Raw genomic sequence first — 15,118 nt, 5'->3', positions numbered from 1 at the left:
AAAGGCCACTCACGCTAACATCCCCGTTAGCCTCTTCTGCAATGTCACACTGCATCGACCTGCAGATATATAGTTATGGCTTAATTTTGTCCCAATAATAGAAATGTCAAAAGTAACTTACAACTTTTTTTTTTTTTTTTTAGCATCACTAAACAAACCATTAAAATATGCCAAAAAACTACTTCTCCATGGAAAGTATGACTTCAAGGTGGCTTCTGCTCAAGGCAGGAGTTCAGAGGCAGAATGAGCCAGCATTTAAGCTACTAGTTGAGGACTGAAGAAACCTGGCTTCAATTCTCACTTCCATTTGTAGTGGGACTAGAGGCAAGATACTCCTCTGCTTTATGCCTCGGTTCACTATCTACAGAATAGCAATTCCTTACCACCCATCTCGCTGTACAGATAACTACCTTAAAAGTAGCAAGGCACTCTGATAATGCGGAAATAAGGGCTAGGGAAGTGCCCAGGTCACGGTGAGTACCAGAAGCACTCTGTGTGTGCATTAACTGAGATGTTGAAGTTAGAAACCTCCACTTTAACACTGAGACACATCACATGGTTTATTTCAACACAGTCCTTATCACCTCACCGTGTCCCTCGCCCTTTCTGTGACTTTCAGTCTTTCAGTGAGGATGACTGATCTGTTAGCCTTCTCCTCCGTCTGCCTGTGCTTTACTCTTCCTCAGTTGGGTTGTGCTGTCCAACATTCTGATTCTGAAGTCTGCTGGACTATCGACAACCTTTGGCTCATCCAACGTACATTCCCCATCGCTTTTGTCTACAGCTGGTAGACTCCAGAAGCCCCTTTGCTCTCTCTGTTTCAGCAGCTCTGCCATTTCTCTTAGCTGGATGCCTTTATTTGTCAAATGCAAGCAAATCTCACCTGCACAATCCCATGCCCCACATCAGGAAATTCAGAGGTTGCTTCCCCTCCTGACCTGCATCAACACACAGGATCTTGCATGTTATGTTGTAGCTACAAAAAAGCTACTGAAAGTGATGACTTTGTCTGATCTTACATGCCAGCTGTTTTTCCTACCCTCTCTCTGTTTTTTCTTTTCCCTACTGAAATAATTTCCTTTCCCCTCCCTTTGTCAAATAGAGAATTTTTACTATTTACTTCTTGCCCCTGACCTGTCTTTAATTCTCCTCCATGCTCCTGCTCCATTTTTGCAGTCTCTTGCCGGATTCTCATCCCCTTGATGCTCTCCTTTCTCCCATGTTGTAAAATGCACTGCTTTTTTATTTTTATTCTTTTTTTAATAATGAAAACCCAAGACTCTCCTACCCTTGACCTGACTTGCTGCTTTGACTAATGACCCACATCTTTCTTCCCTTTCCTGCTGAGATCATGGAACTTGTTATTTGCAGTTGTTGGCTGGTGCTCCTCACCCGTCTGGCTGCATCCCCCTGCCCTTCACTGGAGGGGCTCCTGCCAGCACCTCCGCTCCCCCCCTGCTCGCCACACCGCAGAGTCAACACTCTGCTCCCCCAGACCTGTCAGCTACTTTCTACAGCACATTTTTCTTCCTTCAGTTTTGTCCTCCTCCATACTTCTGTGATGACAAAGCGGGGTTGGAAGGGCCTTTGACAGGTCAGCTAGTCCCTTTCTGCTGCTCCAAGTCAGGCTCAATTATAATCTGAGAGGTCTTAATCCAACGTGCCCCTAAAATCCTCCAGCAGCGAGGGTGTTGTGACCTTCCCCAGTCAGCAGCCCTTGCTGGGGGAGATGGGGAAGGAGCAGAGAAGATCTGAGAGGGGAAAAATGCGCAGGAGTCTCCCAGAAGAGGTGAAGGAGACCTCATGCTCTACCAGAGTCAGGTGTCAAGGTGACCCAGACGTCCCTCCTCACCTCCGTGCAATTTTACAGGCTATTTTTTTTAGATACGATGTACACTTCCTATCAGTTGCTCGCTGCCTCTGCTCATACAGGTGCATTACACACACATTCATCTAAGATGCCGTAAGACCCCTATACACACATACATAAGAGATCCCATCCTTCCCTGTACCTCTACTCAGCACACGTACACACACACTGGCATGCCCATCTTCCTCCTTTAACATATACTATATATATATATATTAAATGAGAGGTGGAGGGGGAAAGAGAGGCAGTCTGAGGAAGGCTTTTGCAAACAAATACAACAATTACCTTTTTGTGTGTTTGTTTTGTTTTCCAAAGTGACACAAGGGATTTTGAATTTTAACTCTTGCATGAACAGTGGGTCGCTTCGGATTCTTCCAATGGAAGAAAGATAACCCTGTTCTCAGCGAGGCTGAGGGGTATCTAACCTTAGCGATTACACCTCGCTGCATAATTGATACATAGTTCATTAGCCTTAAAAGAGCTGTAAAGTCAATAAATATCACGATGACTGTAAAATCAATAAATGTCATGCTAATACTTTTTTCTCTTCAGACAAAGCAGAATCTACTTTGCAGCACGCTGTCTTACATTTTCTTAAAGGCAAATCTAGAGGTTGAGCCTGAACACACACAGGAGGGCAAATGCAAATGTGCTGAAGTCCACACGAATGAAGGAATGATCCATTTCAGATATAAAATCGAATTCTGCCTCCTTCTGACTGACTTGCACCTAAGTCCTACTTCATCATATTGAGCCTGATCCTCCTTAGTCTTCAGCCAATGTATCTCCATCAAATTTAAGGGAACTACTCCCGATTTATACTGATATCCACTACTGGAAACCAGTAATTAAACATGCTGTTCAATAATTAGCAGTAAGAAAGCAAAATATGAAGAAGAGCAAGCCTATCAGTTGATTGGTAATAGAATAAACTGTATTAGGCTGAATTAACATTATATTTTTTCCTTTAATAGAACCAATTGAGTCATTCACTGAAAATGCATTATAGACATTGGCATTTGTTCAAAAGAGATTTGAGTATTTTTCCCATTACCCAGCCAGCTCTCTCCTCAGCCCTGCAACTTTGCCAAGTATTGAAGATGTCTTTTTTTTTTTTCTATTAAAAGAAGTAATGAGAGAGTAACACTGAGGTTTAAGGTGCTGTTTCAGATATACCTCATTATGTACAAAATAAAATATTAGGGACTAAGTATTTACCTCAGTAGCCCTAATTCAGGAATAATAATCACCATCATCATCAAAATACAAACAAAGGAAACCACTACTATATACAAGTATTCCCTCTGCCAAAACGAGCCCAGACAGGATTTGAGGGAGGTTTACTGCATGCTCTCAGGAAACTGGGTGGTCCACAGATACTCAAAACACAGACCCTACTATCCACAGCCCAGGACTGAGTACTGAAATCCCTCCTCAACAACTGCATTTTGCTCGTATTTGTTCAGGACTAGTGACTGCAGGTACGGACAGTAAGGGCTGTAGAGAAAATACCATTGTAAAAGCACCTGAACACATCAGTGGTTGGGGAATGCATCAGTATCAAGGAATTTGAAATGAGGTTGTCTTGGGATTTTGCGGACATGTGTGCATTAAATGTAACAAAACTATTCCTCCCTTCTTCCCTTAGTCTCTGTTTTGCTAAGAGAAGCCAAACAACAGGACTGCAGGCTGCTGGCCACAGAAGATGATAAAACCCCCATGCACTTTCTGCCTTGCCCACACTGCTTATAGCCCATCGATCCTGGGCATCCCAGGTCTTTGGGGTGGGAGCAGAGGATGCAGTGGTGTTCAGATGGCAGATGGGAATATGAAACAGCCTCTGGGAACACAGTTTCAATATGCAGTTTTTGAAAAAGTGCCAGGAGGGAACCAGCTATTTTTCCATGCAGAAGCCTGAATGTGTTTATCTGCAGCTCAGACACAGAATGAATCATGGAAGCACATCCCCAGGCACCAAAACCTGAATCCCTAAGGATTTTCTGTTTGCCTCGGAAACGCTAGAGGACTAAATGTCCAAAGAGGGCTTGAGGACACCAGCTGGAGCTGCAAGCAGCAGACAGTTTGATTGTTCTTTCTGGGCACACATGCATATATTCCTTGACTCTCAGAGTCATCTTCCTGCAGACACCGACTTTGAAACCTGATGTGACTTAATGCAGAAGCCTCTCTGCATAAGAAAAGGGCAGTGCTGGACAACCTGCAAGACCAAGCCTGGGATGTCCTCCATCATGCAGGAATGATGAGTGACCCCAGCCTCCGTTCCCAGGCTCCTCCTTCCTCTCCCCCTGCATGAGAGTCTTGGCTGAGGAGTTATCTAGCCCCCTCCAGGGCTCGTGGTCCTATGCTGTGCCTGCCCATGAAAAGCAGAATCAGGACCTCCTTCCCAGAAGACATCTCAAAAATGTCTGCTTCTGGCAGAGCAGCACAGCGGAGGGCTGGCTAGAAACACTCACCTCCAGGGCCAGTCAATACTTGCACCTCTCCTACCTTTCCACCGTGGAAAAGTCCCTTTTCCCTCTGTTTTTATTTTAACTCTTCTTGCCCTCCATTTTACAATAAAGAAAACACGCTGACGTCTCAGGAAGTCTTCCACTATTCTAAAAGTTTGCACTTGTCAGCCTCACTGGTAGCGATATAAATCAACATCTCTAGAGCAGAAGGAACCACATTATTTTAACTTCCATTTCCCAGCAAAACTCTAGAGATTCATCTTTCCTCCTTATTGTTTTAGCTTTGTCCTAAATTTACAAGTTTCAATTTCTCTCTTCTCTGCGCCCCCTGCCCCTCCGACTTCCAGAGTAAGTTCCACCTTGCAGCTAAAACCATATACCATTGCACATAGGAAAATATTCAGTACAGTAATTCCAGCTTGCTTGGTGTATCATTAAGTACTTGCACACCGTACTGAGCAATAACTGAAACCTTTCCTAACTAGGAAAGATTTGAAATACCCATTGAAGAACAAAAACAGCAGAAAACAAGCAATACTTTACGTTCATTTATAACTGATCTGTTTAATACTCAGGAATGAAAATGATTTTTTTTAAAAAAATCAGTGCAAATCTTCATTATCTTTTGGAACTACCTGTTCATGAAAATTTCCTGTAGGATAGTTTTTATTGAAGAAATTTGTACTCATAACTGGAATTCAATGTTTATTCTGAGCAACTTCTACCTTTACAATTCCATTTATGATGGAATTATGCTGTCACCTCTAATTCCTGAATTAGAAACTGAAGCTACAGTTGATTCATCCCCTTCACATAAACCACCTTTCAAGATCCTCCAAACCTCTTTCAAAAGGAGCATGAGGGATGGGGCGCCTGGGGAAGGAATTTCCGCTGTCGTCCTTCAACAGCTGTTGATGCAAAACCCCTCCATATACATAAAACTCACATTAAGAACAATCACTGCTTTGGCAATTGTCTTGCCAGATGATATTAAGAGCAGACATATCAATTTGCTTGCAAATTCCAGATATTTTTTTTTTAATTTAAATTTTTCGTAATCTCCCCGTGTATTTTTTTAGCTTTAGGGGAAGGTTTTACCATGCAGCTGAGGAACAAAAAGACCGTCCTCCAATGTATGCGGAAAAGAGACAACACTTGCATTTCTGCAATGATTTCTGTAGAGATTTATCTTCTAGCACCGTGAATATCCTACATTGAGCCTTCTGCCTTTATGAATTGGCAACACCATATCAGGACAACTTTTTTTTCAAGGAGGTCCAAAAGTGACCTTGCTCACAGCAACAAGTGAGCAGTGCTATAGAGCACCACACTAAAGGATTACACCGTAAGAGGCTCCTACAGCCACAGGGCATTTTACATGACTGAATAAATTAGCACTTTGTGGTTGAAGAGCAATGCTGAATTCCTAGAGTGCACTTTTCCCCTGACAACATCCCAACTGGGGAAAGGAACATGTGCCCCAAGAACATTTTCCAGCAATAGACACTGGGATGTCCTCCACCAGCAGAATTAAGAGTCCTGGTAACAACAAACTTTTAAGCTTTGAAAATAACAGCAATGGCTTTGCATAAAAAACATTTCAACTGAAATGGGAGCAAAATTCCCACAAATATGTATGGGCCTAAGGTGAAAACACATTAAGTTTTAAGTTATCCTCCCAGTTCTAATTCTACATGAGACAGAAACAGGAAAACTCAAAAGCTCTCCACATGATTATAAATGCACTCTTCTCCTGCTGCCCCTTCTATAACCAAACCAGCGTGGACAGATGCAGGATTAAAGTTCGGAGTCATTTTAGGGCACAAAGTTTGATGACACACTGCACACCCATCATCTGAGGACATCATCTCCCTCAGAAGAAGAACCCCAAAGTAGGAATGAACATGCTTACGTATCAAATAACCAAAAACACATAAAAGAAAAAAAAGCTTTGTAAGTATGATAACATACAATGGAAGAAACCTTAGTTTCAGTTAATTTGGGGACCTTCTCCACATACTACTTTTAGCTTAGGATGCTGCATATTGCACTTTGCCTTCAGTGGGCAGGGTTCATTCCAGAGGATCTTCTTCAGCCCTGGGGTAGATCTACCAGAGCAGTCCTCTTCCAGGGAGCAGAATAACTAATTTATAACCTGCTCCTTTAATTTCAAAATGCCTTAATTATTTTTATAACATTGAATAATATTCTGATCTTTAACTGGAAGCTGAATGGGATCTGTTCTTCTAAGAGGAGCTAAATCAAACCTTGTTTCCCCAGTTATGAAAAAATTTACACCTTCTGCCTATACTTAACAGTTTGAACATCCATGTACAAAGGTGGAATGTAGATATAGGCAATGAGCAATTATAAAACATTTCCAGTCTGCCATTCTCAAAGTGAGCCCATTTCTTATTTTCTAAATCTGCAAAGCACAGCCTGTTCATCCAGACCTGGACGCTTGTCTGACTTCACGTGTATTTGCAAGGTGCCAGCCAGTGTGGTTTCCATATTCTGTCCCTAGATAGTTATATTTGTGGTAGCAGGCGCAACATAAAATGACGTGGGGCTGCCAACTCACACAAGGGCACACTGAGACTTCCCATCTTGGGTCTTTGAATAACAGCACAGACTACTTCACCCTGCACGTAGTTGCTCAGAGCTCAGTGAATTGGTCAGACGAGATACTGCACATGCCTCAGATCTTCTCCCTCATCTGCTACAATACAATCCCCGCAGGAAAGATGATGGCAATTTTTTCTGCCATTTCTGCATCATCCAGGCTTCCCTGTACAGTGTCAAACCACTATGCTCGTAACCAAGTTCATGAAGTTTGCATCGCTACTGCAGCAAAAAGAGCTGCAGCAAAGATGAAGTCCTACCTCCAACACAGAGGCTAGAATGCTGATTTACCATTGCCTCTTGCTTTTTTGTATATGGGGAACAGGAAGAAACAATGTTAAAGCTAAAAATAGTTGTGTGCATCAGCCCCCAAAATTGCTGAGGTTGTTTTTGGTTTTGTTTTTGGTTTTGTTTTTGTTGGCTTTTTTTTTTTTTTTTTTTTTTTTTTTGGTAACTTCACAAGCCACTGTTTCAGGCACAACTTAAAAATGGAAAATTTGAGCCCCAACACACTGACCCTTCAGAAGACACATGCGTTGCAAAATACTTGCTAGGAACCACAATTCTTCTGTGATTATCCAAGAATGGTTGCAATCAATGCAAACATAATCCCATCTATAAACATTTAGTAACCGAAATGACACAAGATCTTCTTTGTTCACAACTTGTTCCAGTTGTAGTTCTCCACCAGCTGTTTTTTTTTTTTATATGCCATGATTACTGAATTCCCCATCTTAAAAAGAAGCAAAGAACATATTCATCTACCACTGAAAGAAAAGACAGCTTGTTCCAGCCAATCTGTAGGCCAAACTGACAGCTCCTTGGTACTTTGCAGATCTCTTGTTAGAATTTCATTCAGATCAAAGACTTAATGGATCCTATTATGTGGGTTTGCTTTTGTTGTAAGGATATTTACTTGCTTTTCAATACTTGACACTTAAGAAACTCTGTCCTCTTAACTCACGAAAAATATGGCTACCTAAGTAAGGTACAGTTTTATTTAAGTATTTTAATTTAAAACAAACACAACAAAAAAACCCAACCCCCCAGCTCCCTCATTTAGGGTCTGATCCAATTGCCATTAACGTCAAGAGATGATCTGCCACTGACGCACTCTAGGGCTGGCTTGGATCCCTACATCATCAAATTCAATTTCATGTACCGATTAGGTTCTAGAAACCAGCTAAAACATGAAGAATTATTTAAAAATCGAGCTAAACTTGATTGTAACTATAGCTGTCACTAGCACCCTCCTATTTTAACCATCTGCAGCTTGTACAGTCTATGTTCGGAGCAGCAATGCGTGCACACACGCAGACATATATGAACACTGAGTCATTTGCAGGAACAGACAGTATAACCCACAGTTTTGAAACTCAATTAGGAAAATACTAGTGGGAACTAACAAGAGCCACATTTTGTTAAAACATCTAAGCTTTGTTGAACAAAAACTAATTCAGGGAACTGACGACATCAGAAATACTGAAGTCAGATAATTATAGAGAATTACATTTCAACCCAAGCATTCAGATACTCTTTATAAAGAAAAAGATTGGTTTTTTTGTATCAGCAATGAAAGTTGTCAGGCTCTTTTCCCAAGAATTATTAAGCAGTCATTTCACACAAGTAGTGTGTGCAATGGATGTCTATATATTTTAATGACTCGTAGGGTGTCTAGAGATTGTATACCATGGATTCAATCCTCAACCAGCATCCTTAACATGACAGTTCATAAATACTCAACAAAACTGAGTTAGTAGAGAAAACAAGTTATGGCTATTTGTGTCACCAAAACCCAAAGGATACAGTGAATTAAAGGAAAATACTGTTAATCCTAAACAAAGCAAACTAACAAGTGCAGATAAAGTAGAACAAGAATAATGTGAAAATATTTTTTTTATATATTCTCGACCCAACTCAGAAACAAGGGCATGAAGCAAAAACCATAAAAAAGGAAGCCATATGATCACACAGAAACCTGCTGCCTCAGCTAAGAAAAGAAAAGAGAGAAAAAGTGAGAAGGAAAGAGAATGCTCTTCCAGGAGTTCAGATCTCTAAGCTGGGCTGTGTTTTGCAGTCCCTCTGGCTGCTTTTCTATTTCCATCCACTTTGCCAGGAAACTGCTGAAGCTCCAAAAAGCTGTTACGGAGACAGGACATTCCCAGACTGCCATTGTGCCATTTGGTGGAGCACTTGCTAATTTTAGATTAGAGGAGGAACACACTGGGACAATTAGCCCACAGCCACTTCTGACTCTTGCTCCAACCCATCTGCAGACAAAACTCACACCCAAACAATAAGACTGACAGCAACACCCTTCGAACACAAATAAAAAACAGAGGCAGAGGAGGACCCACCATGCCTTTTTTGGCAGAATACATCTTTCAGAGGACCCGTGCATTTCAATCCCAAAAGCGACCACTGGAAATAAAACCCCTTTGCCCAACAGCACCTGACACAGAAAATCCACCTGCAAGCAATTTTGAAACCTTCTTCCAAAACAGGAGGGGACCATTTAATGTCAGAGGACAGGGAAGATGGCCAGAGAGAGCTCTCCGAGTATCTGATTGCATGCCACATGAGATTATCTGGTTGCAGAGAAATGGAATGAAATGGTTTGATAGCACTCAAAGCCATCTCCTTGCTTAACGGTGAGAGCTCTTCCACCTGTTCCCCCTCTCTGCACCATCCAGCTGTCGACACAGGCACAGCAGGGAACAGATCAACCCGCTGGAGACTGGGAAAGGAAGCCATACATAAGTGTACACAAACATCATACCTTTAACAACACAACATCTACAGTCCTGTCCACCTTGGAAATGTCGCACAGGCTGTATCGCCTCTTGTGGCGTTCGTACATTTTTTCCAAAAAGCTGGGAGCGGAGGAGCAGAGCCCACCATGAACCCGGGGCTGACCACGGCCAGGCGTGCTCCAGACCTCTCACAGTGTCTCAGCACTGGAGTCCCGGTGGCTCCACACACCAGCCTGTTCGAGCCTCCCAACAGGAAAAAGAAAATCCCAGAGCTGCGACCAGCTGATAAAGTCTTCTCGGAACAGATTTGCTTATACAGGCAATGCAGGAACTTATAGCAAACAAAAGATATTTGAAGAGAGCTTTATACATATAGGATTATTTTTTTTGCAACTGCTAAGAACGGTATCAGCCTTCCTGTTATAGTAACAATCATAAAATAAAATGTTTTCCAGACAACTTTGATATCCAAAAAGCACCAGAATGAAAATCTTGCCCAAAAAGAGAACAAAAGCCAGATGTGTGCAGCAGGAACCCTGACGATCCGAGAGGGAAGGCAGAAGGTAGGCTCAGCCACGACGGGTCTAATTCAGGAAGAAACAAAAAGGAAAAAAAAAAGCGCCGATCACCGTATCCAATGTAAATACTGTCACCAGCGTGATTTTTTCTTTCACAGCCCCCTGCACTGAAAGGAACAATAAAAAAAGGTACTTTCCTCCTTTCCAGTCAGTTCACTGTTCACCAGACAGGAGGGCTTGGTTTTGCATTAAGTTCAAATTTCTAATGACAGCACAGGGCAAAAGGAAAGAAAATAATGAAATAAAGCCACTCCCTCCTGATTTGGGCTGGGACGTCACTACTTGCCTTTTTAGTCATGGACCAGTGTTCTCCCAGCTTTCAAAATTTCTTTGCAGTTGTGGGAGCATGATTCATCTCTTCAGAGACAGGGGGGGAAAAAAAAAAAAAAAAAAAAAAAAAAAGAGGAGGGAGGGGAGGAAGAAAAAGCAGGAGCTTTTCTTCGCCAGCCTCTTCCACCTTCGGCTGCAGGCACTTGGTGTGTTTGCTCGGTCCAGAAAGAGACTGAGCAGCAAAGGGATGTCTGTTCAGAGAGGTAAAAGGACTCTTGCCTCTCCCCCAGGCCAGGTGAATGAAAGACGATTTCACGCTTAATGCTTCCCCAAAACAGGAATGGAAACTTAAGATTTAAACAGTGCGCACACACATATACAAGAAGAAAAAAAAAAAAAAAAGAATAAGAAAAAAAAAGGAAATCAGCCATGCTTTATTTTTTTTTGTTCCCAACACCAGCAAAAGATTTCCCCAACTTGCTGTCCAGAAAGTTTTCTCTCTTTTATTCTAGTTGAAGGACAGAGCTCTATTTAAAAAAAAAAAAAAAAAAAGAAAAGAAAAACCAAACCACACAAAAAACAAACAAACAAAAAAAACCCCAAAACACAAAACCCCTAAAGTTTTTTCGTCTTTCTAATGCTGGGCCAGTCAGAGTGTCTCTCCCCTCTCAATAGCTCATTCACATCAGCTGGGCCCTGCATGCACACTGCCACATGGTTTCCTGTTTTCAAACTGCCCCCTTGCAGCCCCCTCCGCTTTCCACCCCACCCTGACCTCTCGAGGGATGAAATCTTTCCATACTTCCCTGGCTTTAGACATTCTCTCATTCACCGATTCAAAAGGGAATGGGGGCGGTTAAAAAAAAAAAAAAAAGAAAAAAAGACAGAGAAGAAAAGGGAAAGGGGAGGGGGGGGAGTATGTGGTTGGGAGTTTGCAGAGAGCAGAACTTGCTGCTTTTCTGCAGAGAAGCTGGAAATGCAGGAATCGTTAATCCTGTGTTGCAAGAAGGAAACACAGACATCGGAAACTGTGCTTATCAGCCCAACGCTTAATTGCAGATCTCCAAAAAGCCATCCTCTGCGGTACGGGGTGAACTGGCCCATCTCCTGCTGCGGGGATTCGCTCCTCTCATGGAGCTTAGTTAAGGGTTTGTAGGTCTTTTCATCCAGCCCAGTAGGGTGGCCCTGGTCCCCTGGTTGTATGAGGCGCTCTGTAACAACCAGCTCAAGCTCTGGCAATGGTGACTCAAACCCTGCAGCCTGCCGATACGGATTAAAAGTGAATTTTTGGCATTTGAATACAAGAAGAGTCTTCCAAGGGAGGTCTAAACCCATCCGCTGCAAGCGGGCACTCCAACTCTTCTCGTTCCAGTGCTACTCAGTCTTCTGGCCATCCAAAAACATTGCACCAGCTGCCTCCCCGTGAGTAACACAGGAACTGACTCCCCTCTGTGCCTGTTTGGTAAAATGCTGAAGAACAGTTTATAGAAACACAAAGTACTATTTTAGGCTCTCCTGGACATGACACCCCCAAGCCGTACAGTCAGATTACGCAAAAGCATAATTACTCTCTAGATTTAGCAGACTCAGTAAGCAAGCCGAGAAGGGTATTTTTTCCTAAGACTACAGCGTGGCTTGGTGGCATGGTGGCCAGCCGTGACTCGAAGGTCCACCCTTGGGCATCACACCGTGAATATGTCCTCATGCGCTGGAGCAGCCTGGGACTCGCAGCGGATGAGCTCCTCCCGGTAAGTGACACAGGTACGCTCTTACCTAGTCAATGCGAGGTATCTGCCCCCACTTTCATTAGGCTCCATCTCTCCCTGGCAACCCAAAGCTTCATCTCCACCACACCACCAGCTGAACCGAGGAGGATCTCCTCTACCAGGCTCTCTTACAGTTACAATTCCCAGCTCGAGATCTCAGCCAATGACTCTTCTCCTTAACAACGAGCAGAGCTTCTGCTTTCAGTATTGGGACACACACAAAATGTGGTAGTGCTTTGGGGACTTTCTGGAGCCACCAGTTTTCTCCGCAAGTAATGAATCCCAGCGATCATGTGCCCGTCGAGATGAGGAATCAGAAATGGCTGTGACAGCATTCCAGCCCTTCAAACACTACCATAAAAGGCAGGGATTTCCTCAAATCTAAATTTACAAGACAGGAACCTATAAACAAAGTGTGTGAATTTAGTTCAGGTAAAGGAATTTCCAGCAGTTGCTGTGCCTTAATGATGTTTTAATGTTTCATTATGGGACACGCGCATTTTTTTTTAACTGATACAGCAGTTAATTTTGTTTTCAAATCAATTTAATTACGACTGCCGGTATGTATGTAAGGCCTAGATTTATCCAAATGACAGTTGCACAGCTCTGTCCAGGCACTCCTTAAAGCATTTTACCTTTGAACCACAGAGCTCCTCTGCCAACCAGAATGAGATGTTCAGCCACAGGGTGCAAGCAATGCCCACTTTGCAGAGGAGACTGTTAGGTGAGCATCATTACTAACTGCGACAGCACATCTTCCACAGAGATGCAAGATCAGTCTGACTTGTAGCTGCATCAATACCAAGCTTTTGTGGCTCATTATTTCACCTTTCCTACAGGTAAGGAGAAATGAGAAACATCTGTAGCCAAGGGAGGTGGAAGACACACTGGGAGATGTTCCAGGAAGTTAAAAAGAGGCCGTTTTCTCAGCTGTGCACAAGCATCTTGGTATGGCCAAAAGCCACAAGGAACCCAACATGTGCCCTCATGGGGCAGGAGGGAACAGAAAATTCAGGTGGGAAATGCAGGCAGGTGGCAAGAGCTGGCCAGGGAAGCTGCCAGGCCAGCAGCAGGAAGGGTGACTCTGGGTACAGGATCCATCCCAGGACTCAGTACACGTCCATGCCCTACCTGTGAGTCAAGATGAGGACCCGCCTTCCCCCATAATTATTTGTTTTCATCTATGAAAGGTTGCCAGATGATCTCTTTGGACTCCTCTAAAACTTCAGCCACAGAAGGAAATAATCAACACAAACAAACTAACAAAAAATACCAAAAATACATCCATCCCCCCCCCCCCCCTTTTTCTTTTCAAATTTAAGCTTCTAAATCCCTAATTTGTTCCAAGAGTTTTTCTGTGGTTATGTTCCTGACTCACAGCCAAGATCAGGAGGCCAGTGATGACTACAGACACCCAAAGTCCATCCCATCTTCATTTCCAGACTTTGCTGTCGAAGGGGGGGGGGGGGGGAGAAACTTAATATAAACAAATAGAAGATAATGTGCCAGACATGCTTCCCCTTGGGAGACCATCACTCTCTTCCCACATTAGGTGGGGCTTTTGCTGCATTGTTTCAGGCTAGAAATCTTGCCTTGCACACAGCTTATATACACACAGGCATGCCGAGCAGATGCAGAAGACAGACTCAGCCCGGACGAAGCAGAACAAAGGTTTCCAGTCTCCTTTGTCCATCTATTTAAGGCAGTCTCTTGAATGCCGTACGCATGTTTACACAGTATATAATATTTATGCCCAGAAATAACAATGCACCAGGCAATCAGAGGATAAAGATTAAATAAAAAAAAAGAAACTACTCCAATAAGTAAATAATTCTCTTTTTTTTCTCAGAGAGTTGCTCAAAATGGAGCAGAGACGCAAACAGCAGTCCAGGCCACCGGCTGCTGATGCGACAGTTCTGGGCTCCTTATTGAAAACATCTGGAAGTGCTGAGCCACTTTGTGCAGACAGGAGTTTGAAACTATCCAATCGTTTCATATCCAAACCAAAGTCCAGCTCTGTGGATTTCAAGTGAGGGAAAGAGGGGGAGAGAAAAAAAAAAAAAAAAAAAGGCACTCGATCGCACCATATGATCTGTAACTCATCCAGATAAAACTCCTCCTCCTCTACCCGCTAACAGACCTCTTAATGACAAGGAAATCATGGTTATTCTGAAACAGACTGCACTGTTGTTATCTGTTTCAAATTACTTTTGCCATATCGTTATGAAACACTGAAAATGATGCAATCTGCAGAAATACTCAGGCGTATGAACTTTTTTAACTGCGGCTCTGATAGGAACTAATGGAGCAGTAGATGAAAGGAAAAAATTCTCCCTGTTTTAAGCAAGTCAAAACCCACTTTTGGGCACTAAACACAAGAGATAATAAATTCATCAGGCAGTAAGAGAGAAGAATTACAATTTCAATTGCTCTTTTCTTAAAAGAAATCAGCTTTTTGGAAAGGGTTTTTAAAATTTTATGTTTCTGGCATTTGCAAAGATAGACAAAACAAACCCCTTTTTTTTCTAAAACTAAATAAGGCAAAGGAAAGCTGCATTCTAATACTGCAAAGCCTGTAAGAGGAGCGCATCCAATCTGGAAGGGAGCACACATCCATCGTGTCTGCCGGGAGGCAGGTCAGCACCCCTGTGAGAGAAGGCAGAGATGAATGCTCATATGTGGATTTTGAAGAAGGCCAGCCAGTTGCTGAGCACTAGCGAGCACTCACGCCACAGACCTTGGTAAAAAGCCCTAGATGTTAGATAACGCATTTCTCATTTTTGCAGGA

The 15,118-nt window shown here is 42.9% G+C and overlaps 1 protein-coding gene across 13 annotated transcripts in view; it reads right to left on the bottom strand.

The window, feature by feature from the left end:
* Positions 1-15,118, bottom strand: part of AKAP13 (A-kinase anchoring protein 13) — a 224,658-nt gene that overhangs the window by 65,688 nt on the left and 143,852 nt on the right. The gene's annotated exons all lie outside the window — the stretch shown is intronic.

This window comes from Falco rusticolus, chromosome 7 (genome assembly GCF_015220075.1).
Source record: "Falco rusticolus isolate bFalRus1 chromosome 7, bFalRus1.pri, whole genome shotgun sequence".
Lineage (NCBI taxonomy): Eukaryota > Metazoa > Chordata > Aves > Falconiformes > Falconidae > Falco > Falco rusticolus.
This window is presented reverse-complemented; position numbering and strand designations above follow the sequence as displayed.